This window comes from Sus scrofa, chromosome 16 (genome assembly GCF_054392235.1).
Source record: "Sus scrofa isolate SSC_HxYL_T2T_F1_AM1 chromosome 16, Sscrofa_HxYL_maternal_Yorkshire_Landrace_v2.0, whole genome shotgun sequence".
NCBI lineage: Eukaryota > Metazoa > Chordata > Mammalia > Artiodactyla > Suidae > Sus > Sus scrofa.
The window spans coordinates 58,572,258-58,598,408 of NC_139398.1; the positions used below are offsets into that span (position 1 = coordinate 58,572,258).

General features: G+C 42.0%; 2 long non-coding RNA genes across 8 annotated transcripts in view; both read right to left on the reverse strand.

Annotated features, from left to right (window-relative positions):
* LOC110257262 (uncharacterized) overlaps positions 1-20,009 on the reverse strand; it is an 88,465-nt gene extending 68,456 nt beyond the window's left edge. For all 7 annotated transcript variants that reach the window (XR_014831490.1, XR_014831489.1, XR_014831491.1 and 4 more), the window contains exons 1-2: positions 19,918-20,009; positions 8,802-8,909 (exon numbers count right to left, since the gene is read on the reverse strand). This is a non-coding gene — a long non-coding RNA (uncharacterized LOC110257262). The remainder of the gene's footprint in view (positions 1-8,801; positions 8,910-19,917) is intronic.
* Positions 20,010-25,364: 5,355 nt separating this feature from the next.
* Positions 25,365-26,151, reverse strand: part of LOC102159645 (uncharacterized) — a 594,616-nt gene continuing 593,829 nt past the window's right edge. Inside the window, exon 7 of the long non-coding RNA XR_014831492.1 lies at positions 25,365-25,663. This is a non-coding gene — a long non-coding RNA (uncharacterized LOC102159645). The remainder of the gene's footprint in view (positions 25,664-26,151) is intronic.

Genomic DNA, 26,151 nt, shown 5'->3' on the forward strand with positions numbered 1-26,151 from the left:
TTGGGGGGAGGTCAGCATTTTTGTTCCATTCAGCCCTTCACCTGTTTGGTTGAAGCCCACCCACATGAGGGAGAGCAATCTACCTTACTCAGGATCTACAGATTCAAATGTAACGTCTTTGAGAAACACCCTCACAGACAAACCCAGAATGTCTGACCAAATGTCTAGGCACCCCGTGCTCACGACTCAGTCAAGTTGACACACGAAATCCACCATCACCAATGGAAAAAAGTGCAATGTAAACCTTAATTGGAAATAAAAATGGAGAAATAAGGAGAAAAGGGAGGATTCTTTTAGGATAAAGTCTTTCTCAATCTTTTAAATCACTTGCCAAGTCAGATTATTTGAGTCAATTGCCCTTTGTCTTAGAACATTATTTGACTTGATAGGCAGGATGGTCTATGTGGGTTGGGGATGAACAAAGCATGCTGAGTCTGTTTCTCCCTCATTTCCTACTCTATTTGTAACTCACATTTCAGGGGATGGTGCTCACAGTTCCTGACTCTTCTGCACTGCCAGGGGGATCTCTTTCCCTCCACCTCTCCCACATCCCTGTTGATCTGTCACAGCACTTAATCTTACTGTCCTGATCTCCAGGTTTAGGTCCTTCACAGGTTGGTGAGGAGCCCCAGCCAGAGCAGATCCCTCAGCACAGAAGTTGTGTTCATGTTGATTAGGAATAAAATACATCTTCATTCAAGTCACTGATGAAAATCTCCACCTGGGCAGGGCTGAGTATTGAGCCCCATGGTGCATCACAAAACACTTGCTCCATTTTACAACCATTCCTTTTAATGAGCTGCTTTTGAGCCGTATTTTTAAGCTAGATAATACACTGATTACAAAGCATTAAAGTGTAGAATTGCAGACTTATAAGCTATTGACTTGCCCCACCATCCAACCCAGTGTTTTCTGAACTGCAGGTGCCAAAACCGATTAACAGGTCGTGAAATCAATTGAGTGAGTTCTACTTAGCAGCTCTTAAAAAAATTGAAGAGAGACTGTCAGAGAGCTGCTCATGTATTAATTTTAAGTATTGTTGCAGAAAACTTTTGTTTCAGATCTACGTATATTGTATGTATATATTTTGAATCATAATGTGTCATGTATTTCTTACTATGGTTGTGACCCAATGTATTTGAATGGTACTGCTCTAGTCCCTATTTTTCATAGGAGATGAATGTTTTGCTAAAATTAAAGTAAAACCAAGGTCAGCTTCATGGGCACGAGAATGGTTCATTCAATCCATTCAGTTGTTCTAGGCCTAGGAAGTCTGGTGCTTGGTTCAGTGTTCTGTTGTCATTCGAGAGTTCTTAATTCTTTGGTGTATCTTCTCTGCTCACATGGATATACCCACACAACTCTGATCCAGCAGTAACTATGCAGGCACAACAAGCAGTGTGCCCAACAGCTGACTGGGTCATTCAGTGCACAGGAGCAGCCTCAGGGTGGTTGGGCACCAGGGACCCAGGAAGGCTGGCTGGGGTGTGGCCTAAATGCAGATCCATGCCAGCCACTGCAGCAGCAGAAATAGCTGAGTTCCAGGTCCAGTATATAGGAGGAGACCCATGGTGAGAGGCCAGCTTACCCATCAGTCCCCAGATCCTGACATTGCTTGGCCTGCACAAATATTAACTCCTCCACCTGAGCACTAGAGCAGGAACTGCTGGCCCTCGGGTGGTAAACTCTCAAAGTAAATTATTACAAAACAGAAGCATATATAGGGATATCAAAATAGAGCTTCTTATGGAGTTATTAAAATTCTTCAGAGTTTAGAATCACCAGTTTTGAAAATTGCTGCCCACATTACAAAGAGGATATCCACAACCTTAGAAATAATAAAAATATTGCAGCAGAGAAAATCAACACTTTTTTAAAAAATCTTTTTAGGGCCATACCCTTGGCATATGGAGGTTCCCAGGCTAGGGGTAGAATTGGACCTGTAGCTGCTGACCTACACTATAGCCACAGACACGCAGGGTCTAAGCCATATCTGCAATCTACACCGGATTCTTAACCCACTGAGCAAGGCCAGGAATCAAACCTGTGTCCTCATGGATGCTAGTCAGATTCATTTCCCCTGAGCCACAGTAGTAACTCCCACCAACACTATTTTCATATGAGGATTTGGATGATCTGATTATTAGCAAGCAAAACAATCTGAAATGCAAATTTTCCCTGTAATTAAAGATATGGCAATAGAATGCACAGGTATGTTTTGATTATTTGATTTGATAGACAAATCATGAAGTCACTTGTAGTTTCTTATAAGTTAAAAGCTTACAGTAACTATCAGAGGAAACAGTAAAATATCATTGCATAAATTTATATATAAAATTAAATTAAGGCTGACACAAAATGGATTTGTATCAAGAGTTAAAATCTTTTTAGAAAAACCATTCCACAAAAATGACTTCCAGATGTGTTAAAAAATTGTATTTTGAAATTGTCAAAAATGTTGTCCACCTATCACAGGCTATAAGACATACCTCCTCACTCCAGTAACAGCTACATCAGATTTTTCAAAATGAAAAATAATCAAAATTTTCAATTTGTCAAGAACAAATGTCGCTTTCATTACTGCTCAACAAGTATTTCAATATTTTTAAAAGTATAGATTTTATGACCTAATGAATTTTCAGAAAAGCCAATAATTTGTGAGCAATCAAAATACCATATTATTTTATGAAATTATGTCACCAAAAATATTTTTAATAAATTTTAAGTTTGTGTTATTACTCATGCATTGCTATCACTCTTCCTATGTTTTATAGTAAAATATTTCTAATGAAAAAGTTTTATGTTTTATTACCTTCAGTGGTACTTTTTTCCTGGGTCCTACTTTTTTTTTTTTGTCTTCTTAGGGCCGCACATAGGGCATATGGAGGTTCCCAGGCTAGGGGTTCAATCAGAGCTGCAGCTGCTGGTCTACACCCCAGCCACATCAACTTGGGATCCAAGCCACTTCTGTGACCTACACAATAGCTCACAGCAATGCTAGACACTTAACCCACTGAGCAAGGCCAGGGATCGAACCTGTGTCCTCATGGATGCTGGTCAGATTCATTTCCACTGAGCCACAAAGGGAACTCCCATTTTCATTTTGCACTAAGCTCTGCAAATTTTGTATACCTGGCCCTGGAGGCAACATTGCATTCAGGTCAACAAATGTATATTGATTGAATTATAGGTTGTATGAATTAATAAAAAGATTGATCAAGATGAAAAAGATAGGAGAGGCACCTTCAAGGAACTTGTATTCTGGGATTCTGATTCTAATATATGGTAGAATCTAAGTATTATGTAATAAACAAGAGAAGTATTAAGAGAATATAGAGCTATATTTAATTAATCATTTAACTTATGACCTCCTAGGATTTCAAAAATCTTTAAGGGATAACTCCAATATTTACAACCTAAATTCATTTCTGAGTCCTTCAGGAGGCAGTCCCAAGTTTCAGTTTACCAGTATTTCTAGGCAATTGGCAATTATATAGTTAGTTGGGTAAGGAGTAATAACTCCACCATTAAGTCCTTCTTGATTACCAGTAGCATAGAAATGAACTGTGGAATGAGTCTGGATCAGGCCTACTCCATGCTGCTGTATGTAACTGTAGACTACACTATTCGATACCCTGCCATGCAATGTCCTCAGAAGTTTGGAAGATCAATGACCTCATCAAATTTATGCACCATTCAAGATTTGGCCACTTGCCTTGATTTTGACCTTGGAGCTTATGCAGCCAGGTCCCTGCTGCCTTGGTCAGCACCACAGGCTACTTTGTTGACTGCTCACTTAGACCCTCGAACCACTCCCAGGCACAACTTAAAGTACCTGGACACAGCCCACATCTCAGGCTCTTGCCTCTTGACCCAGGACTTTTTCTGTTACTGTCGAGACATGAGGTTTCCTAGGACCCACCTGGCATCCACGTATGCCTAACCCAAAAAGTACACCTGAGTGAATATCCCTTGGGACAGATTTTACCAATGAGTGTGAATGCTGGTAGATAAATTCTTTCTGTTAAATCAACTGTTCAGAAAGGCAGTCCCTTCTCGTGGCTTCCCTGAAGATACCCTCTGAGACTGAGCAATAGTTTTTGAAAGCTACAAGTAGCTCGGAAATACCCTTCTTCACATCTGCTTTTCCTCTTGTCTTGACTTCCTCTCTTTTCCCATCATTGCTGCTTCCTTAAGATTTCACATCTAAATAAAGTGTTAGCGTGTATTTGACTCAGACTTAATTTTCTAGGAAATGTGGGCTGAGATATTAATATGCTGTGGGTATGTTTCTGACATAACACTTAAGTAGCAGTGTAAACTGGTTAAGAGCATAGACTCAAACCAGGGGGCCTGGGTTCTGATTTCAGATCCCACATTTATTAACTGTGTGTCACTAGGTAAATCCCTCAGTCTGTTTCCATTGTCATCTGCAAAAAGGGATAATAGGGGCTATGTTATAAATTTTGTGTGAGATTTAATACTGATCAAGCATGTAGGAAGAGTTATCTAAGTGTTACATAATTAAGGGAGAAAAAGACACAGACTATCATTGAATTTCTTTGCACAAGAAACCTCCCAATCAATAGATCCCATTGGCAGATTTCACCATTTGACCAAACCAAATTCAAGGAACTGAAGAAAGAGGAACCTTGTGGGGGTAAAACTTAGAATTGAATGAACTGAAGCTGAGCCCCACCTACTATCAACGATGGTGTGGGAAAGAGATGGTGGTTCAATGTTCAGGAATTTCTGAGTGGCTGCTCAACTGTTGTTAGCTTGAAATTGGCCACAGGAGGACAATTTTCACTGTGGAAACTGGCAAATGCTACATGTCAGGGCTTTAAAATTTTTTTTTCTTTTCTGGTTCTCAGAAATGCTGTGAAGAGTAAGGAGAACTATTTGTTAAGATAGGAAGTAAGACCCAAATCAGTGTTAATATGTGCCTCTCAAACTACTGGACGAGGGCTTTCATCTCTGCATCATTTGGCTCTACCCAATTCCTGAGCCCTTCTGGTGATCCTTCATTTCTCCCCCAGGTGCTCATGAAAAATACAGTGGAGACAACATGGGCTAATGAACAAGCCTGTTATTCATAATCATAGTTTCAATCACCTCATATAACATGGGTTATAAATGTCTTCCATTTGTGTCCCAGGTTTCTCAAAACATTTTCAAGTATAAATGTTATTCTACATTTGCACGTAATTGAGAGACTCAAACTACAATCAGTTCCTTGCTCTTCATCCCTAGATTCACCCTCTTCCACTCAAGTTGCCTTATCACTTCTTCTGTAGCACGCCTTTCTCCGATATTCTTGATTCTCCCCTTCCCCAGCCTATGTTGCCAGATTCCCTTTTTATTTAATGGACCTCTGTTTCTGTATCATTTGGGAACTCTCTTCCCATCTCCAGAAATTAAGGGAAGTGCCCTTATACTTGCTCCCATTGTAGTCTCCACCTATTTCATCCTCTTTCTTCTTTCTGTATTGGAAAAGCCAGCTCATTTACTGGTCTTCCTTACTGGGCTATGCATTTCTTGTTTATTATTGTATCCCTACACTTAGTTTTTGAACACCTACTTTGGGCCAGAAACTGATACATAAATTTCTGTATAGCTTTTAAAAATTTTCCCATAATTCCAACATGAATAGATTTCCATAAAGCACCAATTATGGAGTAAAACAGTTTAGCACAAGTGATACATCACTTGTGTATCATTTATAGTTTAGGAATCTACAAACAAATGTCTAACAGATGACACATACGTGGATACATTCTAACATAAATCATCCATTCAGGATTCTCAAATGAAAAAGTATTCATTTCCTAATAAAGAAGGGCAAAGAAGGCTGAGAGCAAAGGGACAATTTCTGAAGTCTCTGGTCACATGCAAGGACACATGGATCCTCCAGTATCACCCTAATGCTGGATTTACTCCAGGGTGGAACTGCTCACTGTTACTACTTAGGAAACTCTGGTCCTCTGTTCTAGTATACTTCATGGAATGTTTTGTTTAAAATAGTTCCATCATATAGGAGTTAGATGTACATATTGGAAATATAATTCAAACAGACAAAAACTTTCATATACTCTGTGGCTTTGAACCAAAGAGTCAGTCACCAATGGAAAGCTACATGCAAAAAGCCATTTTTTGCCTTGAAACTTAGAGCTAATGTATATTTTGCCCTAAGATTTTCTCTTCCTCATTGGGCTTTTTATCTTTGGGTTTCTTGAGGAACTTCTTATTTGTCTCTAAGTCATCTCCCCCACCTCCCTTTTTTTGGACCATGCTCACAGCATGTGGAAGTTCCCAGGCCAGGGATCAAAACCACACCATAGCAGTGACAAGGCTGAATCCTTAACCTGATGAGCCACAGGGGAAGTCCCTGATCTCCCTTTCTTAACATCTCCCCTAAACAAAGCAGCAACCTTCTCCTGAATCATCATTTTCTGCCCTGGGGATCTTGTCACCACAGGTTTGTCTAGAATTAGAATATGTTCATCTTTATTATCCATCTTCCATCCAAACATAGAACATCATACACCTCATGGAATAAAGTAGAAAATCATTAAATTTGGTCCAAGATGATGCTGTTTTTCAAAACCTGCTTAACAATGCAAATTCTCCTGCTTGAAATATACACATATACACACATTTATTTTTTCTGCCCAATAAGAGAATTCCAGCTTCTAAATCCCTAAGGGCCTACATGGATCCACAAGATCTGACTCCTGCTGTCACTCTGGCTTATTTCCTCCCATTCACCTCTTACCTTGGACCGCCACGCATACCATCATTGCTTTTCCCTAAATATGCCAAGCTTTCCCTTGCCTCAGGGTCTTTGCACTTTTTGTCGACTTTTCATCTGGTTGACTTTTTATTTGGATCTCAGTTGAAATAAACCCTCTTTACCAGTGAGGTCCTCCATGGCACCAAATCAAAATAGTGCCTATTTCCTGCCTCCCAGCATGTGTCACAATTATAACCACCTCCCTTAACAAAAAAAAAAAAAAAAAAAAATACCATGTATCATTATCTGAACTCATCTTGTACACTTAATTGTTTATCATCTATTTCTTCTTTGGTTTCCTTAAGATGGAAACCATGGATAATAAGAACCATATCTAAGAAAAGGAACTTCATCTCTTATTCACATTCCTAGAGCCAGAAAAACACATAGGAGCATGAAAAATACAAATGGATGGCTCCATCAAGGCACTGAAGTCCCTCTAGCCATGTGGTTATCTATCCTTTCACAGGGCAGAAGCATGATTTGCAGCTTTACCAGGCCAGCCTCATTTGAGGAAAGCCCCTTTTCCCCCAGCCCCATACTTGTAAGAGAGTTGCTTTGGTACAAAATGCCCTCCCTCCTCCCATGAACCCAAGGCCTAGGAACAATTGCAGAGCCAAGTAGATCAGAGTCTCAACACGTGGCAATCCCCTATCAGTTGTGGGTAGGGCCCTTGTTTGAGCTTGGAAACCATTCTTGGAAACCTTACATGGAGTCAAGATTCAGAATGTTCATCAATTCCATTTCATGAAAATACTATACTTTTGGATGTATCTATGGTTGAGATGCAGAACTTTCCCAAGAAGCAATCCCTTTCTCAAAGGGAGTTATTCACATCTCTTGGGAAATAAAGTTAACATCAATAATCAAAAGGAGGAAGGTGACATAACATCTAAAATATCTTTTTCGTGCAACCAGACACATTCTGTCCGATAAACATAATTTGTCCCAATTTGAGAAAATTAAGAAGTTTCACAGAACTAGATTCAAATCCCAGGTTCTCAACTGGCATCATAGTCAGTTCTGGCTCCAAAGCCCTTCCCTCTGCATCACGAAACCTCTCACGAGGTTCTTGAATAGCAGCGGAGGGTTCAAGACAGAGGCAGACAATTTTATTACTGATCCCTTAGCTCTTGACTCAACCCCAAAAGACACTATACAGGCAATGGTTCAAAAGCTCCATTACTATTAACTTATGTTACCATTTAATAGGCTTTTGCCCAAACCTGTCACCTCACTGTCTTGAAAGGACCGTGAAACCAACTTCACTATTCATACTACTATGTTCTTTATCATCATAATCCCCTATTTGTCTTCCTGTTCTAATTTATGTGACTCCTAGTTTTTATTTTTAAGTTTTTATGTTTGTGACCATAACACTGTCTTCATTTTTGTTATAAGCACCTCAAAGCCATTGTGAAATAAAGCTAAGTATAAAGAAATACTTAGTATTCTTTATTGTGGTAGATTATGAAAGTAGCCACAAACTTTCATACTTCCTTATTGTCCATGGCCTTTGCCATATAACTTCTCATCTTCTCCCAGAAACAGTATATTTTCCCACCTTCTCACACAAAGACTCCCACACAAAGACTAGCTTTGTGACTTGTTTTGGGCAATAGACTATGGCAGAAATGGTAGGGCGCCAGTTCGGAGCCTAGGCCTTGACACCTCACATGCTTTTCTTCCTCTTGGATCCTCGAGGCCACCATGTGCCTAAGCCCAGCCTAGTTTGTTGGAGTATGACAGACACTTGAAAGAAAATTGTCCCATCATCCTAATTAATAGCCAGCCACACTTCAGAAGCAGAGACACCTAGATGATACATCACTAATTCTAGATTCCTGAGAATTAGCTACAACTAATAGAACCATCCAACTGAGCCCAGCCTAACTAAGCAAAATAAACGGTTGTTTTCTAAATAACTAGAGCAGCAATAGCTGCCTGATACATCTATGTTTGTAGCTGCCAGGCATATGTGTTCATCTGTAATAACTGACTGACTTACCTCATCTCAGCCGTCCTGAGTTCTGTATTGTCCCTTTCCGTAGCTGATCCTCATGGAGGTGTAGTGGTGACTGTCCTTTCCTCTTCTATAGTAGATCCATCTATTGGACTGTCAAAATAGGAAAGGTTAGTTAGAACTCCTTTGCTGTGAGCTTTAGATTTTTTATTTCACTTATATTCCTTCCCATTTCACCTCCAATGTAGAAGACTGAAAAATGAAGCTTGGAAAACATATACAAATTCTTCTTCATATTTTTGCTTAAAAAGTTAGCATCAGAACATTGAAAAGAACAAAGCCAAGTTGTACAGAAGAACCAACTTATCAGGGAGGTTTTGCCCAAGTCCTGACAAGCTTTGGAAAGCACTGAGGAGGCCATCTGCTTTCTGAAGGATCAGACCCGGGGTTGCCTGAACATCCCTGAAGTTTACTTTGTAGAGGACTCCTCAGAGGGCCTTTGAGAATACAAGTTCCTCACTTTGAAATTTATGGGATGACAGGTCTTGAGAATGTCTTTGAAGGTACACAAGTGAACATTCTGTTTTCCTGAGTATACAACTCAGTATCCAGTCATGTGCCAAATTCTATTTATTTTAGTTGTCTTTGTCCACTAAGTTTCACTTCCCAATGGACAGACATAAATCCACATCCCAGTGTCAGAATGTAATAACCTGAGAGATTAAAAAAAAAAACAACCACCTAACAGTGCCCTTTCACATTGGCTCTGCAACCTATAACCCGCAAGAGTCACGATCCCCTCCAGTAAAAGAGATAATGTGGGCATCCCAGTGGCTGGCTGAAGGTCCTATTATGTGAGGATGAATCAAGAGACTAGAAAGCTGCTCAGTTTTCCAAGCTGTGCTCAGAAGGGCAAATACACATTCTGAATTTTAATTAGAGTAATTTTTTTTTAAGGGCTGACTTCGTGGCATATGAAAGTTCCCAGGATAGGGTTTTAATCATAGCTGCAGCTACCAGCCTATGCCACAGCAACTCAGGATCTGAGCCACATCTTCAGCCTATACTACAGCTCATGGCAACACCAGATCCTTAACCCACTGAACAGTGCCAGAGATCAACCCTGCATCCTCATGGATAGTAGTCAGATTCGTTACCACTGAGACACCATGGGAACTCCATAATTAGAGCAAGATTTTAAAAAAATCTCTACTCGATACCTAAAGAGAACAAGATGCATTCAATTTTTCTCACCTTGCCTCTTGCTTGTATTTTGCTTGGTTGTTGTTCTAGAGTGTTATATATGCTCTATCAATCCCTTCCTTGCCCAAGGACTCTGTGTGTGAGTGTACACACATGGAGCAAAGAGCTCTGTGGAGAATGGAGACAGGGATGCATGTAGCCAGAAAATGACAGGGGGATGGCCCCAGAAAGTCAAGGGAAACTAAAAGCTGTTTAATATTAAAAATATATACACTTGGGCCACAAATTCAGGAGCATTAGGAAAGACTCAAAATTACAATGGGCTGAAATAAATTTGATAGTAACAAATTTCCCAGAGAACCTTCTTATATCTCAACTCCAAAAGACTCTTCTCAGTTCATTAACTAAAAGCTCTAGAGGATTGGCCCTCTGTCAATTAACCCCGTTATCATCTCAGCTTTCTGGTGCTGAATATGAATTCACACTCTTCATTTATTATTATCATATTAGACTAAACTTTTGACATTTCTCTAGTAGTTATCAGGCTAAAATTTGGTCAGATTCCTCTGTAGAAACTGAGTGAAATGAGGTTCAGGGGGCTGGATCCAGCTGTGGTTCTCCAAAATTCATGACAGGGTCAAGAAGTTCGGTGGGCTTGAAAACTCAAGTGGGAGATGTCACTGAAACATGGACAAAAGGGAAACACCAAAAATTTGCCTCTGGGTTCTCCATTTGGCAGGCTAGTTGTATAGCCTCTTTTTAAAGAAAACCTGTCTCGGAGTTCCCGTCGTGACACAGTGGTTAACAAATCTGACTAGGAACCATGAGGTTGCGGGGTTTTCGGTCCCTGGCCTCGCTCAGTGGGTCGGGGTTCCAGCGTTGCCATGAGCTCCGATTGGACCCTTAGCCTGGGAACCTCCACGTGCCGCAGGAGCGACCCAATAAATGACAAAAAAAAAAAAAAAAAAAAAAAAAAAGGAAAACCTGTCTCAAGATTTTTTTTTTTAGTTTCGAGAAAAGTTTTATCATTTTACTTAAATAAGTATGACAAAAAGAACTGAACATAAGTATATAGTTTAGAGCTATACTGAAATCTAAAGAAATGTTTAAGTTATAAAATTTTGTAAATTTAAAATCAGTAAAAATAATTTAATGTAATAGTTTTTATTTTATTTTATATTATTTTGCTGAAATGAAACCATCCAGATTACATTTCATAGCAAGACAGTTTTGTAGGCTTAGTGCCTTATTTTTTGACTTGATTCTTATGCTTTCAATAAGCCATTGAGACATTATTGGAGTTCCCGTCATGGCTCAGTGGTTAATGTATCCGACTAGGAACAACGAGGTTTTGGGTTTAATCCCTGGCCTTGCTCAGTGGGTTAAGGATCCGGCGTTGCAGTGAGCTGTGGTGTAGGTCGCAGATGCGGCTCGGATCCCGCGTTGCTGTGGCTCCTGGCATAGACCAGCAGCTACAGCTCCGATTGGACCCCTAGCCTGGGAATCTCCATATGCTGCGGGAGCAGGTCAAGAAATGGCAAAAAGACAAAAAAATAAATAAATAAAAAAGAAAATAAAATAAACGCTATTGAGACATTATTTTTTGTTAAAATAGTTTTTGAGTTCTCAATTTCTTAGGTTGACCAGCCATTTAAAACTGTGTGTCAAAATGCAATACCGGCAGGGGGCGGGGGACATTAAATTCCACATAATAGTTTTCCAAATGTTTTTATAACTCCTTGAACTGTCTTCTTATGGACTGCCCCACATGCATAAATAAGAATAAGAAGATGGATGCCAATTATCATGCTTGCTAGTCTTGCTAGCGGCACAACTGAGGTATTTTGGAGTTAGGCTTGCCTAGGCTGCATTTTTTTTTTTTTGGCCTCCCCTGTGGCATGCACAAGTTTCCAAGCCAGGGATTGAACCCATGACACAGTAGTGACCTGAGACACAGCAGTGACAACACCATATCCTTAACCTGCCACACCACCAGGGAATTTCTAGGCTGCTAATTTTAGAGAGTGTTTAATTTTTGCAAACAAATGCAAATTCAGATATGGCAATTGAGCAGCAGCACTCAGTTACAAGGTAATTGCGCAATGTCCAGAATTGCTTAGAGTAACTTGTTTGACAACACAAGGCTAAAATTATCATAGAAAACCTATACCTTGTGGACCACGATCAGTGTTGGCAAAACATCTTCCTAGTTTATTGTTTTGCCTGGGACAACCCGGCCTCACTAATAGATTTCTTATCAGAGAACCGTTAGTAAAATAAATTTTGGGAATTTAGAAATGTAGGATAGAAATCTCATTCAAACAGTAAGACTGGAGAAGGCTAAGACATATAAAGGCATCTGATAATTGAAGGTAAGAAGATTTTTTAGCAACTTCTAGTTTACATTTACTTTTCTGCCTTAAATAGCACAAACTAACAAGTTTAAAATGTTATTACTTTTTTTTTTTTTAAATTTTATGGCTGTACCCACAGCATATGGAAGTTCCCAGGCCAGGGATTGAATCTGAGCTGCAGCTGCAACCTACGCTGCACCTGTGGCAACGCTGGATCCTTACCCCACTGCATCAGGCCTAGGATGGAACCTGTACCTCCTCAGCAACCAAGCTGCTGTAGACAGATTCTTAACCCACTGCATCACAGTGGGAACTCCCCATTATTACTTTTTTTCTTTATTGCTTCTTAGGGCTGCATCCTCGGCATATGCAAGTTCCCAAACTAGGTTGCGAATTGAAGCTACAGCTGCCAGCCTACGCCACAGCAACGTGGGATCGGAGCTGTGTCTGTGACTTACACTTTAGCTCATGGCAATGCTGGATCCCCAACCCACTAAGCGAGGCTAGGGATTGAACCCGAATCTTCATGGATACTAGTTGGATTCATTTCCACTGCACCATAACGGTAACTCCCATTACTTTGTTTTTTTTGCCTTTTTCTAGGGCTGCTCCCATGGCACATGGAGGTTCCCAGGCTAGGGGTCTAATTGGAACTGTAGCAACCGGCCTATGCCAGAGCCACAGCAACACGGGGTCCGAGCCACGTCTGCAACCCACACCACAGCTCATGGCAACGCCGGATCCTTAACCCACTGAGCAAGGGCAGGGATCGAACCCGCAACCTCATGGTTCCTAGTCGGATTCGTTAACCACTGCACCATGACAGGAACTCCCCCATTACTTTTTAAGAGTACTTTTTTTTACTTTATCTGCAAACCAACATTCAAAGACTATTTTCAAGTTTGTTTCTGATGAATCCAGAGGCTTCTCCCTCATGCTATGTCTTGGAGGAAAAAAAAGCCAAATTCTTTCTTGTTTTACACAGAAATGAGCCAAGAACAAAATTAAGCAAAAATATTTTATGTGCCTTTTTAAAATTTAACCAAAAAACCGCGCAATTATTTTGAGTACTATTAGAAGGAGACCATCAACCAAGGGGTAGGTTTGTCCACAAGGGTGGTAACTATTCTTTATGAATCACTTTGTTTCACCTGGTGCCCCAGGAATTTCCCATGGGCAGATATCCAGCCTGTGCAGGTACCCCACACTCACCTTCCCCACACTATGCAGTAATTTCCATGTCAGAGTCTCTAACATCCTGCTTCTTCTGCATCAGAAATTGCAGATTTGGTAGCCACGAGGCATTGTTTCCTAGCACTAGGTTGAAAAATTCTGGCAACTGAGACCCCAGAGATTTCAAAGTTTTCACCGTCTGTCTGACTGAGCTGCTTAAGGTCACTGGCCAACATAGTGGTTCAAAGGATTACTGAAATCTTCCCCATGTATAACCCTGTCTACTTGACTTCGAATATAATCACATCATGTGAGTAGTGACCTATGTTGAATTTGTGTGTTTGTATGTGTATCTGGGTAGATAATGATTTATATTCTAGGAGGAAATCATTTGGTTTGCTTTTTAGGAACATATACTGTTCATCCTATAAAGAGCCTCTGCACATCTATTTTTAGAATATTTTGTGGCAGATGCTGCTGTCCTCTACTATCCTTTCTTTTTAATAGTATGATTTTTATCAGGCACATCACTGTCCTGAATAAAGGCCATGTTACCAGCCTCCTTTGTGGCTAATTTGTGGTCTTGTGATTAAGCTCTGGTTAATGAGAAGTAAGCAAAAATGTCAGAGAGCAGCTTCTGGGAGCTTTACATGAGATATTGGTGACTTATGGTCTTTGCCTCTTTCACTACTTCGTACCTCCTGAAGCCTGGAAGCAGATGTCACTTTGACCATGAACCTGAGGTCACATCATACAGGAAATAGCTCAGTCAACTGTTTACCACTCTACCAGCTCTGCACTGCTTTCGTCTTTTACCTGGGAGACATCTACTCCTGTTTCTTCATCTTTCTTGCTTTCCTTTTTCTAATTTTGGATTTTGCTGTTACTTGTACATAAACCTAAAGTTATAGAATGCAATTTAGTTTGAAGCCCATCACTAAGTGCCCAACTTACAGCACTGATATAAGGAGGTGAAAACACATGGAAAGACATTAAATCTACCCTTGAACAATAAAGAATTTTAAGGCATGCACATTAAGGCTGGGTCCATCATTTAAACAGCTAATAGGGAGAGAAACCATGCTCTGAATCCACATAGGATATAGAAGAAAGGTCATCCACTTGCATAAATGCTTGAAGGTCAAATGTCAAGAGTTGTTTGAATAGCTTGGTGGGCTAACATGAGGTAATCCAGTCCCAGACCTCTTGGGAATAAGCTTAGAGGTTGAAAGGGAACTCCAGACAGAACTTTGAGAAGGTCCGTGGGCCAGGCTGATACCAGCCCAGCTCCCCTTCCCTGAAGCTGGTGCAACCCGCCCCACTCCACCCTAACCTCTGACCTCTTGCACAGTCCCACACAGAGCAAAGCCCTGGGCAACTGCACTCCTGTTCCTTTACCACGCTGGTTGCAAAAATAACCCCCAGCTGCTCCAGGAGTGCTAGAGGGTATGGGGACAAGCCCAATCTCACACTTGGAGTTCTGAGAGGGAAGGGCAGCCCACTCAGGCAGGCATTGGATGCCTGAAGAGCCCTTATCCTTCTGTGAGGGAGGGTGGCAGCTGCTTTCAGAAAGGAGGCCACCCTAAGAATGCTTGGTAAGTGCACAGGAATTGCAGCAGAGGAGGTAGCCATTCCTGGGAGCCCTGCTCCACTCGAGTGCAAAGGCCAGGAACACAGAGCTAAAAATGCTCCTGGAAAATCCCCACCTCTGGGCAAGTCAGGGTGATGCTGAACAGACTCCCCTCTCTCCCAGCGTCACCACCAGGAAGGGACAGCTGGGGTGACCTGGGCACGATAACCAGCAACCAACCTGAAACCAAAGCAGCAGGAACTGGAGCCCAGCTGTGTCAAATAGACATAGACACGGAAGCCACGTGGCCCCAGGGCGTGGGGGGAGAACAGGGTGGGGCAGGAGGGACTGAGCCACCGTCCAGAGAAACTAGGACAGATGTCGGCTTTTAAAGCTCCATGCTACTTCAAGGTGAAGGGAGTTTATTCACAGCAGCTGAGTCAAGACCCTGATTCATCAGTTTCTTCATGGGACTCAGACATCTTTCTCTTAAAGGACAACCCACTTGGATGTTCTGGTGCAGCTTTTTAATTTGAGAGACTTGCCCTGTTTCAGTCCTCTTCACTCTTGTTCAAAGGACAAAGACTTCATCTGTATTTCTCGACCTGACAGTCCTCCACTCACTCATCTGTGTACACTGTTTCTCTAAGAGTGACCAGTGTCTCTACCTAGTAGACATAATAGTAACCTAGAGCAAGTAGACAGAAACACATGGCCACCAGCAGAGGATTGGCAGAGCATCTGACCTGGCTGCAGGTGTCAGCTTAATATCCAAAGCACCACAGTCTCTCCCAAAAGAAAGGACTCGGGTGGGAGAGGTGGATGGTGATGCTGATGATGCAAAATGCTATTAACCTTGACTCACCCAGTTTTTAGATGAATTATGTTGACTACCTAGAGACTTACTTGTCTTCTTTCTCTCTCCTCCTCTTCCCTTTTAGGCAGTTCATAGCTTTTAAGCACCACACCACCTCAAAGTATTCTTAGATTCTCTCCAAGAAATAGAGTGAAGGAATCCTTTATGTGATGCTATGCAATATTAGATCATCTCTCATCATTGGAATAGTCTCTGCCCATTCCCCACCCCAACTATGTCAAATTTTCTCAGGTTAAATCAGCAAATATTTATTGAGCCCAAATCATAGGTATCACTGACTGCAATGAGATAATTAAAACACAACAGCTGTCTTCAAGAAGCTCATCTTCTATATGGGTAGGGTCTGTACATACACAGACAACACACACACCACACAGTAATTGTTCAAAGACAACAACCCAGGAGATGCAATCAAGGTTTAGTTTACTCTTTTTCCAAGTGAAAGGACAAAAAATGTGGTATTATTTAGATAAAGGAAGGACTTTTCAACTTTAAGTTGAAGAGGAGGCTAAAGACTTCAGGAAGCAAATAGGGCCATGATAGCCTGGTGTTACAGGTCAAACTGTAGCCCCTTTCAAATATCCCCACACTGAAATCCTAACTCCTAGTAGCTCAGAATATGACTTTATTTGGAGCTAAGTTCTTTATGGAGGTAAACAAGTTAAAATGAGTTCATTAGTATCAGCCCTAATCCAAGAGGACTGGTATTCTTTTCTAAATGCACAAGTTATGGAGACAGACATGCAGAGAAAGAAGACAATGTGAAGAGACGTAAGGAGAAGGCGGTCCTCAAAAAGCCAAGAAGAGCGTCTGGAACAGCCCCTTCTCTCATGGCCCTCAAGAGGCAACAACACTACCAACACCTTTCTTTTAGACTTCTAGCTATCACACTGTGAGACAAGTTTCTAGATTGTTTTTGAAGTCATCTTGTCTACGGTAGTTCCTTAGAGCAGCCTGAGGAAAAGAATACAGCTGGGCACATGGGTAAGATCTAAGTCAGCACAGGATGATGAGGAAAGCCTTGGATGTCTGCGAAATGGCACAAATAAGATAAGCCAGACAGACTGAGAAAATTGATTTAGCTGAAGCAAAACACTCATGGAGAATAGTGGTACAACATAGCTTGTTAGGTAAGCAGCAGTCTTCAGGTCTACATATTGGGCTGTGTTCTCCATTAAGGCATTTGGAATGTATCCTGGGCCGGGAATCAAATCTGCATTACAGCAGGGATCCAAGTCACAGCAGTGAAAACACCAGATCCTTAAACCCCTGTCCTGCACCAGAACTCCCTGTAATGTATTCTAGATGCAGAGGTAACTTTGCTGGCATCTCATCAGGGCCCATGTGATAACAGAGATGGTGGGTGTATTAGGAAGATGGTGAGCAAGACAGATGGGACAAAGGAGCTGGGAAGAAAGTTGCTCAGTTATAAGTGGTTCGCAAACTTGACTGCAAATTAGAATCACTTGGCTTGATAGGCAGACTGATGACTCCTGTGGATATTCATAGCTTAATCCTGGAAACCTGTGAATGTTATTTTACATAGCAAGAGACTTTACCAATGTGCTTTAGGATCTTGAGATGGGGAGATTATCCTGGATTATGCAGACAGATCCTATGTGTAATCACAAGTATCCTTGTTGGGAGGGAAGCAGAGGAAAACTAGGCTTAAGAGAAGGCAATGTGGTAAAAAGAATAGGGAGAGGAAAGGCCACATGATGTGGCCACAAAAGAAAGAACAGAACAGCTTCTAGAAGATGGACGTGGCAAGGAAACAGATTCTTCCCTAGAGCTTCCAGAGGAAGCAGCCCCTTCATTTTGGTCCAGTGTAACTCATTTCAGACTTCCAGCATCCAGAACTCTAAGAATAAACCTGTGTTCTCTTAAGCCGCCAAGTTTGCGGTAATTTGGTAGTAGCCAGAAGAAATGAAAACACCTGGAGAAGACTTCCAAGTGTTTGATAGCTGGGCCCCGTCCCAGAGCAACTGAATCTGAGGGCAGGGCCCAGGAATCTGTAGTGCCTCCCAGGTGTGTTACTGGGTTGAGGTCCTTTGAGGCAGCATCCAAGAACAGGGGCAGAAGCAACACTGCAGTGAGGATGAAAGGAATGCAAAGATATTCTGAAGAACAAAACACCTGGGACGTAGTGACTACTTGACTATTTCACTTAGGTAAAGAGGCAGGGGCCATAAATGGATCAGATTTGGAAACTGCATGTGGAGAGCACCTGGGCCTCTCCTGCACTAGAAGAAGAGCAGGGCGCGGTGGGGAGGGGGGTCGACCTGGTCGTAAGTGTCAAGGTGGGATTGTCCAAGAGGTGTAAGATGAGACCTGGGGAGTAAGCAGAGCTGGAAATAGTATATGGGAAGCATTAGCAAAGATGGGAATTGAAGCTGTGACAGGGAGATTTCCAAAAAAGTTTTGAAATGGGGAAAAAAAAAAAAAAAAAGAAAACCAGGGCTATCCCATACAATTGCGAAGAATGAGAAAATAAGGAGATAGAATCGTACACATTGGGATTCTCCAGAGAAGGAGAACTGATAGGATACTTACACATCTAGATACACACACACAGATTATAAAGGGCTGCTTACATAATTATGGAGCTGAGAAGGATACAATGTCCTATCTGCAGGCTGGGAGCCCAGGAAAGCCTGTGGTGTAGTTCAGTCCAGGCACAAAGGCCTGAACACCAAAGGAGCCAATACTTTAAGTCCTAGTCCAAGTCTGAAGGCCCTGGAACTAGCAGCCCCAGTGTCAAAGAGCAGAATTAGATGGCTACCTTGGCGCAGGCAGAGAGCCAATGTGACCTTCGTCTACCTATTTGCCTGTTGGGGGCCTCAGCAAATTGAATAATGCCCACCTGGATTGCTGAGGTGGTTTACTCAATCTGCAGATTCAAATGCTCATTTCTTCCAGAAACATCCTCACAGACACCCCCAGCCATCATTTTTACTAGCTATCTGGGCATCCCTTGGTGTAGTTGACATATGAGATTAACTACCACAAGAAGAAATCATCAGAGTGGCAGAAGGAGATTCAACATTACAACCTAGAAGCCCAGAGTGGGAGAGGGGGGGAAGGCTTGGAAGGGAGGGGGAAGGGAGCACACTCACATGCTGTGCAAAGGGGGAAGGGGAGGGTGACTAAGAAAAGATGGCAGATTAGAGGCCATCGGTGACCTTTGAGAAAGTCATTTTGATGGTAGAGAAGAGGTGGGGAGGAGAGGCAGCAATCAGATTACAGCAGGAAGTGGGCAGCGAGGATGTGGAAGCAGCAGTAGAGACTAGCTTTGGGGGATCCAGTCGTGAAAGCAAGTCTGAGGAATGTAGTTCATAGCCTCGCCAACTAGACAGAGATAGCTTACCATGATGGTCTTTGGAGTCAGACCACCATGACCCAACACTAGCATCTCCACCACCTAAAATTTGTATGACGCAAATTGTTTAATTTTGTGCAGACTCAATTATCTTGTTTGGAAAACAGCTGTAAATAATACCTCCAGCAAAAAATTGTGAGGATCAAATGAAATAGAATAGATAAATTGCCTGTTTTCACTGTCTGGTACACGGTAAATGACGTAGGTTTTGAGGCAGAGATGTCAAGGAGCTTTGGAGTCCTACTTTCCAATAAACAGGATTGACAGGTAAAAATGCAGGATTTGCACATAGCTTTGCATTGCAAATTAGAAATAGTTTTAAATATAAGGGTGTCTTAAATACTGCATGGCCATATATTCCAAAAAAAACCTGTTTTGTTCAGTTTCTACTGCTACTGTTAGCAAATTATCACAAACTGAGTCAATTCAGTGACACACATTCATTATCTTACTGTTATTTAGTTCAGAAGTCTGACACGCTTCTCAGTGGCTAAAAAGCTGGGTGTCAGCGGGGCTACATTCTTGCTGGAGGCTCTAGGGGACAATTTATTTTTCACCTTCCCACCCCAACCGCCCCCCCAACCTCCACCCCTGAGGTTACTCACATTCCTTCACTCACAGCCTTCTTCTGCCATCTTGAAAGGCAGCAACGCTGAAGCCTCCAACCCTTCTTCTTTAGTCACAGGTCCCTCTGATTGCAGGTGGCAACGGGTTCTCCTCTTTTAAAGGCTCGCTTGATTTGATTGGACCCAGCTGCCTGAGCCAGGAGATACTCCCTCAATGCAAGCCCCAATAGCTTAATCACATCTGAAAGTTCTTTTGCCATTAATTTAACACATTTACAGGTTCCAGAGATTAGGAGCTGGACTGCTTTTGTGGGATGTTATTGTTAATCTAAAAGCCTAATTGAACTAGGTGACCCCTTATTGCTCAATCTGGTGACTGTGACTCCACCCATAAAAGTTCTGTGATTCATTGGAAGGAAAAACAAGGCTAATTTCCCTGGCCCCTAGGACCCCAACTACACACTTTGTCACTTCCTCTTTCCATTCTACAATTCCCCCATATGCATCTCCATCCACGCTGCATTATGTGAATGCATTTGTGTTCAAAATTTTATAAATGAGATCTGTAGCTATTTGAAGAAAATTGTGTAAAGAAAATTCTACTTTATCTTGACTTTCATTATAAAATAACACTTGACATGTAATAGGAATTAATAAGAAAAACAGAAGCCATTTTAGGTATTTCAGGAAAAAAAAAGGAATTTAATACAAGGAATTGGATGCATGCAAGAGCCCCGGAAGGGCTGGAGGAGGGTAGGTCAAGGGAAGCAACACAGTTTCAGGTTTGCTGCTAGGTTTTCAAAGACCGGAAGCTTCAGGGACTACAGGAAACTGCCGGTACTGGTCTGAGGCAGATGATTCAAAGGGAAATGTCTGGGATCTAATACAAACTCTAATATCTGTTGCACCCTACAGATTTGCCCATGTCTGGCAGAGGAGCAGTAATGTGGTTTCTACTTCTCCTTCACCTTCCAAATCCCATGCAAAGGGTTTTCAACATCAGTCTCAAAACTCTGCTGGCAAGCGGTGCTGGGAAATGTAGTTCCCAGACTTCCAGCCCTAACAATTAGAAGGAATTGCATAATAGAGCTGGCCTATTTAGCTAAAGAAAGAAACATCCCCAAAGGATTGAAGGGAGAAAACTTTTGACAAAGGAAAGAGCAAAACAATCACCAGTGCTTAGATTCTCGGTTATTATAAAAAACCGTAATCCCTAAGTGTTGTGTACTCATCTGCAACTTTTTGTTTTAAAACCATACTTCTTAAATTTGCTGTGGCTGTCCCATTGTCTTCTGGGCTTATCCTAGCCCTAGGATTTCACTGACTACACACTCTTGGCCATCAGAATTTTGTTTTTCCTGTCTAAAGAGGCAACATGTAAAAAGAAAAATCTTGGTAAATAGGTTTGTTTCCAGGCTAATTCCTGAACCATAAGATATGACTATTTTATTATCTATTGTTGTGAAACAAACTACACTTTAAACCTTAGTGCCCTAAAACAATACCCCCCCCCCTTTTTTTTTTCAGAGTTCTTTGGGTTTGCAATGCAGGGAGTGAGGATTCTGCTGGGTTCTTCTGCTCCCTGTGCTGTCAGCTGGATCACTCAACTACTCAGTTAGTGGCCGCCTGGGCTGGAAGATCCAGGGGACTTCTCAATGTCTGTCTAGTGCTTCGGGTGCCCCTCAGGTGGGTAACTTAGGCTTCCCCACAGCTCAGTGCCAGCTGATCAGACCCTGGCTTCCCAGAGGAAGAAAGTAGAAACTGCCAGACCTCTAATAGCCTGTGCCTGAGAGTCAGTCCCAGGATGTCACTCCACCAGACTGTATGGGTTGAGGCACAAAATCCTGATTCAAGTAGAGGAGAAATGGGCTCTACTTGAAGGGCAGGAAGTATGTGCTTACAGAGAGGGAAGGAATTATTCAATAGCTGTCTTTGCATACTCATTGGATTCTACTCTCCGAGTAATAATAACCTTGATATTTATTCTCTTATTCTATCCTCACTTCACAATTTGAGGCCTGACCTTGACTTTTATCTTTATTGCTTCTTCTCCATCAGTGGTCTCTTAGCATGTTTTGCTTATGCAGCCTATTAATAATAACCGAGCAAGCATTTCATACACGTCTCCACAGACAAAGGGCCATCTGTCCTGTGACATTTTATGTAAAGGACTTGAACATCCACTGACTTTGGGTCCCATATCAAATCCCCAGGGGTACTGAGAAAGGACTGTATGTATGTGTATATATGTATAAAACCCACCTTGAACAACACAGGAGTTAGTGGCGCTGACCCTCAGTGCAGTCGGAAACCTATACGTAACTTTATACTGGCCTGGATGGTGGTGTACTCCACAGTATTTAATAAAAGAAACCCTTACATAAGTGGATTGGCACAGTTTAAACCCATGTTGTTCAAAGGTCAACTGTATCCTACATATATTACTACATACATATACAAGAGACACATATACCACTGCCAATCTATTTGTTAAATATTAGTAAAGTTTAATGTCATTTTATTTTATTTTATTTTATTTTGCTTTTTAGGGCCACACCCATGGCATATGGAGGTTCCCAGGCTAGGGGTTCAATCGGAGCTGTAGCTGCCGGCCTACACCACAGCCTCTGCAACACAGGATCCAAGCCGTGTCTGCAACCTACACCACAGCTCATGGCAACGCTGGATCTTTAACCCACTGAGCAAGGCCAGGGATTGAACCCGCCACCTCATGGTTCCTAGTCATATTCGTTTCCGCTGCACCACGATGGGAACTCCATAATGTCTTTTTATTTTATAAGTGTAAATGTAAGCAGAAGGTTGTGTGCTATTTTTCACACTCCACTCTGAGGATCACTCACTATCCTTCTGTCTTGGTCTCATCGCTTTCTTAGGTTTTTTCATCAAATCCTTACCCTTGCAAGTCCCTTCTGCTACCCACAAAGTGATGCTGAGATTTTTCTCCCCCTTTTTATCCTCTTCCTATTGCCTGAATATATATCAAATATCTAATAAAGCTTGGCGTTGTTCCACGGTTCATAGTAGAGAGTTAAGAAATATATATATTAAGTACTTAAGCATTATGAAATCTTAAGGCTGATAGTTGGGTAAAGCAGACATGCTCTTCTTTTCTAAGTGCTGTCAGTTACAAGTTTAGGCCTCCAATATTTGTATAAATATATACAGGTACTCAGACACCCTTACCCCTCTGGGAAAAAAATCATTTGAGAATTAAACAGTGAAGAGAATTATGTTCTCTCATAGAGTGGAAGACAGAATAATTTCAGTTTACAATAGGCAGGTGTGTGCCTTTCCATCTCTGTGTCTCCTGAGTTCTAAACAATACGTGCTTAATAAATGTTTGTTAGACAAAGGCTGGCCTCTTACACCTGACTATCCAAATACTTTCAGCCTTTTTTAGTTTGCAAGTACCGAGACACACAAATAGGTACATTTTATAGTACAAAAATCAAACTCTAATCATCATGTAAAATAGAAAGAAGGTAGAACAAAAAAATAATAGGTTGGAAGTCACAGTTACAGGGACTCTACCCTTTTAGTTTTGAGTACAAGTTAATTCCCTTCTTTAGGGGAAAAATGTGTGTGGGATGTGGAAACAGAAGGGGAGACTTGAGGCAGGGAGAAAGGGTGGAAGGATTTTAAGGGATCGATTGTGATCCGCTGTGCCTATCTCGGCCAGGATGCGCTCCAAACAGACCTCAGTAGAAAGGAAGTTGGAGAAGGAGGCCAGCTTCCTTTTTCATCAAACGTGAAGCTGCTGTGTGCACAACCCTGAAGTCCAGGCTGCTAAGGGATCTGATAGCTGAGGCAGAAGCAGGGGAGAAACTGCTAATAAGGCAGGAGCTCCGGGAAGCCTGTGGGCTGCCCAAGGCCTCCCTGCAGGCAGTTCTAGTGCTTCTGGCTGCCAGATGTAATGCATAGCTCAGGGGCCTGATTCGAGGCCTGAAAATGGGAGCGGGGGTGGGGCGGGGCTCTCCCTTTCTAGGCCTGTCTAAGTGAACACGATTTCTGTCTGGTTCCCCTCAGCTTCGAAAGAGAGATTGGAGGGCTTGCCTACAAGGCAGAGTCCTGTGGAACTTTCTTAGTTGGTATTTTGAAATAAGCTCTTGAGGCAGCACATCAGGCAAATGCCGAGAAGCAAGAAATACGTGCAGGGGTGTGTGTGGGAGGGGAGGCTGGAAGGGAACCTGGCTTTTGACTGGATGCCATTTGTTCCTTTCCTTTCAGCCTGCTGTCCCTACTGTTTTTACCAAGACATTTTTTTTTCTCCCTCAAATGCAAAAGCTAGAGCTGTATGGCCCATCCATCCCTGGCCCTTTAGACAAACAAACCACGGGCTGCACTATGGCCAGGAAGCAACAGTCCAGCTCCCGCTGAAGGTGCTGACAGCTCACCTCAGGGCTCCCTTCCAGCAGGCAGGCAGGGGAGGGAAGCTTCTGGGGCTTCTGCCATTCGGCACTGGAGAGTTACCCTTATTGAGACTTTAGGAAACAAAATCAGGATATTGCTGAGCAGATTTCAAACAGATTTCAGTCGGTTACAGGGAAGAAATTGCTTTTAGGTTTAGCAAAGTCTGTGCTCCCTAAGCCAGGCCCTGCTCCCCAGCCCCTGGGCCTCGGCCCCTTGCCTGAGAAATGAAAAGATTAGGCCAGAGGGTCTTTAAAGCCCTTCTGCTGCTCAGACTTCCTCTGATCCCATGAACCTTTAATGGTCAGGGACCATGGAGAGAAGCGGAGGCCTGGAAAACCCAGAAAATTAGAAAATCCCTAGATAGGTTTTTCCCCTTGGGCTGTCATTCCTTGATTTGGAAAGTGCATGTGCCACCTTGTGAAGCCACACAATACAGATCTGACTCAGAAGGTTTCCACGTTTCTCCATCCTCACCCCTGAAATCCTGAAAAGGTCTGCTGGCCTTTCAAACAGATATAACTGCCTGCTTTAGCCTGGGCTGCTGCCCTACCCCCATCTGACCTGACTTTCCGGTTTCTTGATCTAGTTAGCACTTTTTCTCTGGCTGGGATGGGGGTGATGCTTTGTATAAAAGCCCTTTCTGCAGGAAAGGGCTGCAGTTCCCCTTGGCATCCTCCTTTGTTTATTTAAATGACTGCCCACATGTATTTAACCGTACAGTTTTACATCAAGTGCTAAGAAGCCTTTTCTTAATATTTTATAGAAGGACTTGAAACATAGGGACTTTCTGTTGATACTCATAGCAGAGCACAGCCAAATCTAACTCCTCAATAGACACATTAAAACTTGTTTAGAGTTTCAAGGCTTAATGGCCAAAATGAGGGGAGAGAAAAGGGTATGTTTATTTTTTTTTTAATTTTTTTGCTTCCATGATCTTTTAATAATTATTTTCTTTTTGAATAAAATATTAAGAGAATAAACTTAAAAGACTATATACCTCAATCCTTTGCTTCAAATGCAGGTTGCTCTGGGATGAAGCAGAAAAATACGTATTATTAACACCAGCAGTTTTTTTTTTTTATTACTCAATGAATTTTGTTACATTTATAGTTGTACAATGATCATCACAACCCAATCTTGCAGTATATCCATCCCAAACCCCCAGCCCATCCCCTCACCTCCCAACCTGTCTCCTTTGGAAACCATGAGTTTTTCAAAGTCTTTGAGCCAGTATCTGTTCTGCAAAGAAGTTCATTCTGTCCTTTTTTTTAGATTCCACATGTGAGTGATAGCATTTGATGTTGGTGTCTCACTGTCTCACTTAGCATGATGATTTCTAGGTCCATCCATGTTGCTGCAAATGCAAAAAAATTATTTCTTTTCTCTTAATGGCTGAGTAATATTCCATTGTGTATATGTACTACATTTTCTTTGTCCACTTTTATTTTATATAACTGAATGAAAAATACATTTGCAAAATAGCAAATAAAATCTAATGCAGTTTCATGCACCCAGAAGGGGATGGCGCCTGATTTGGAGGGATGCTTGCTATGTCCACATAATCTTCATTTGCAACTTCTGGGATGGCAGAAATGAGCTAGCTGCATGCAATTTCAAGTTACAACTTTTTTTTTTTTTTTCTTTTTTGGCAGACCCTTGGCATATGGAGTTCCTGGGCCAGGGGGCCTATGCCTCAGCTGTGGCAACATCAGATCCTTTAACCCTTCTGGGGATCGACACTGCATCCTGCAGCTGCCAGAGATGCTGCCGATCCCATTGCGCCACAGAGGGAAGTCACATCTTAAACAGGACACTGAAAGGGACAGAGTTACTGACCAGATT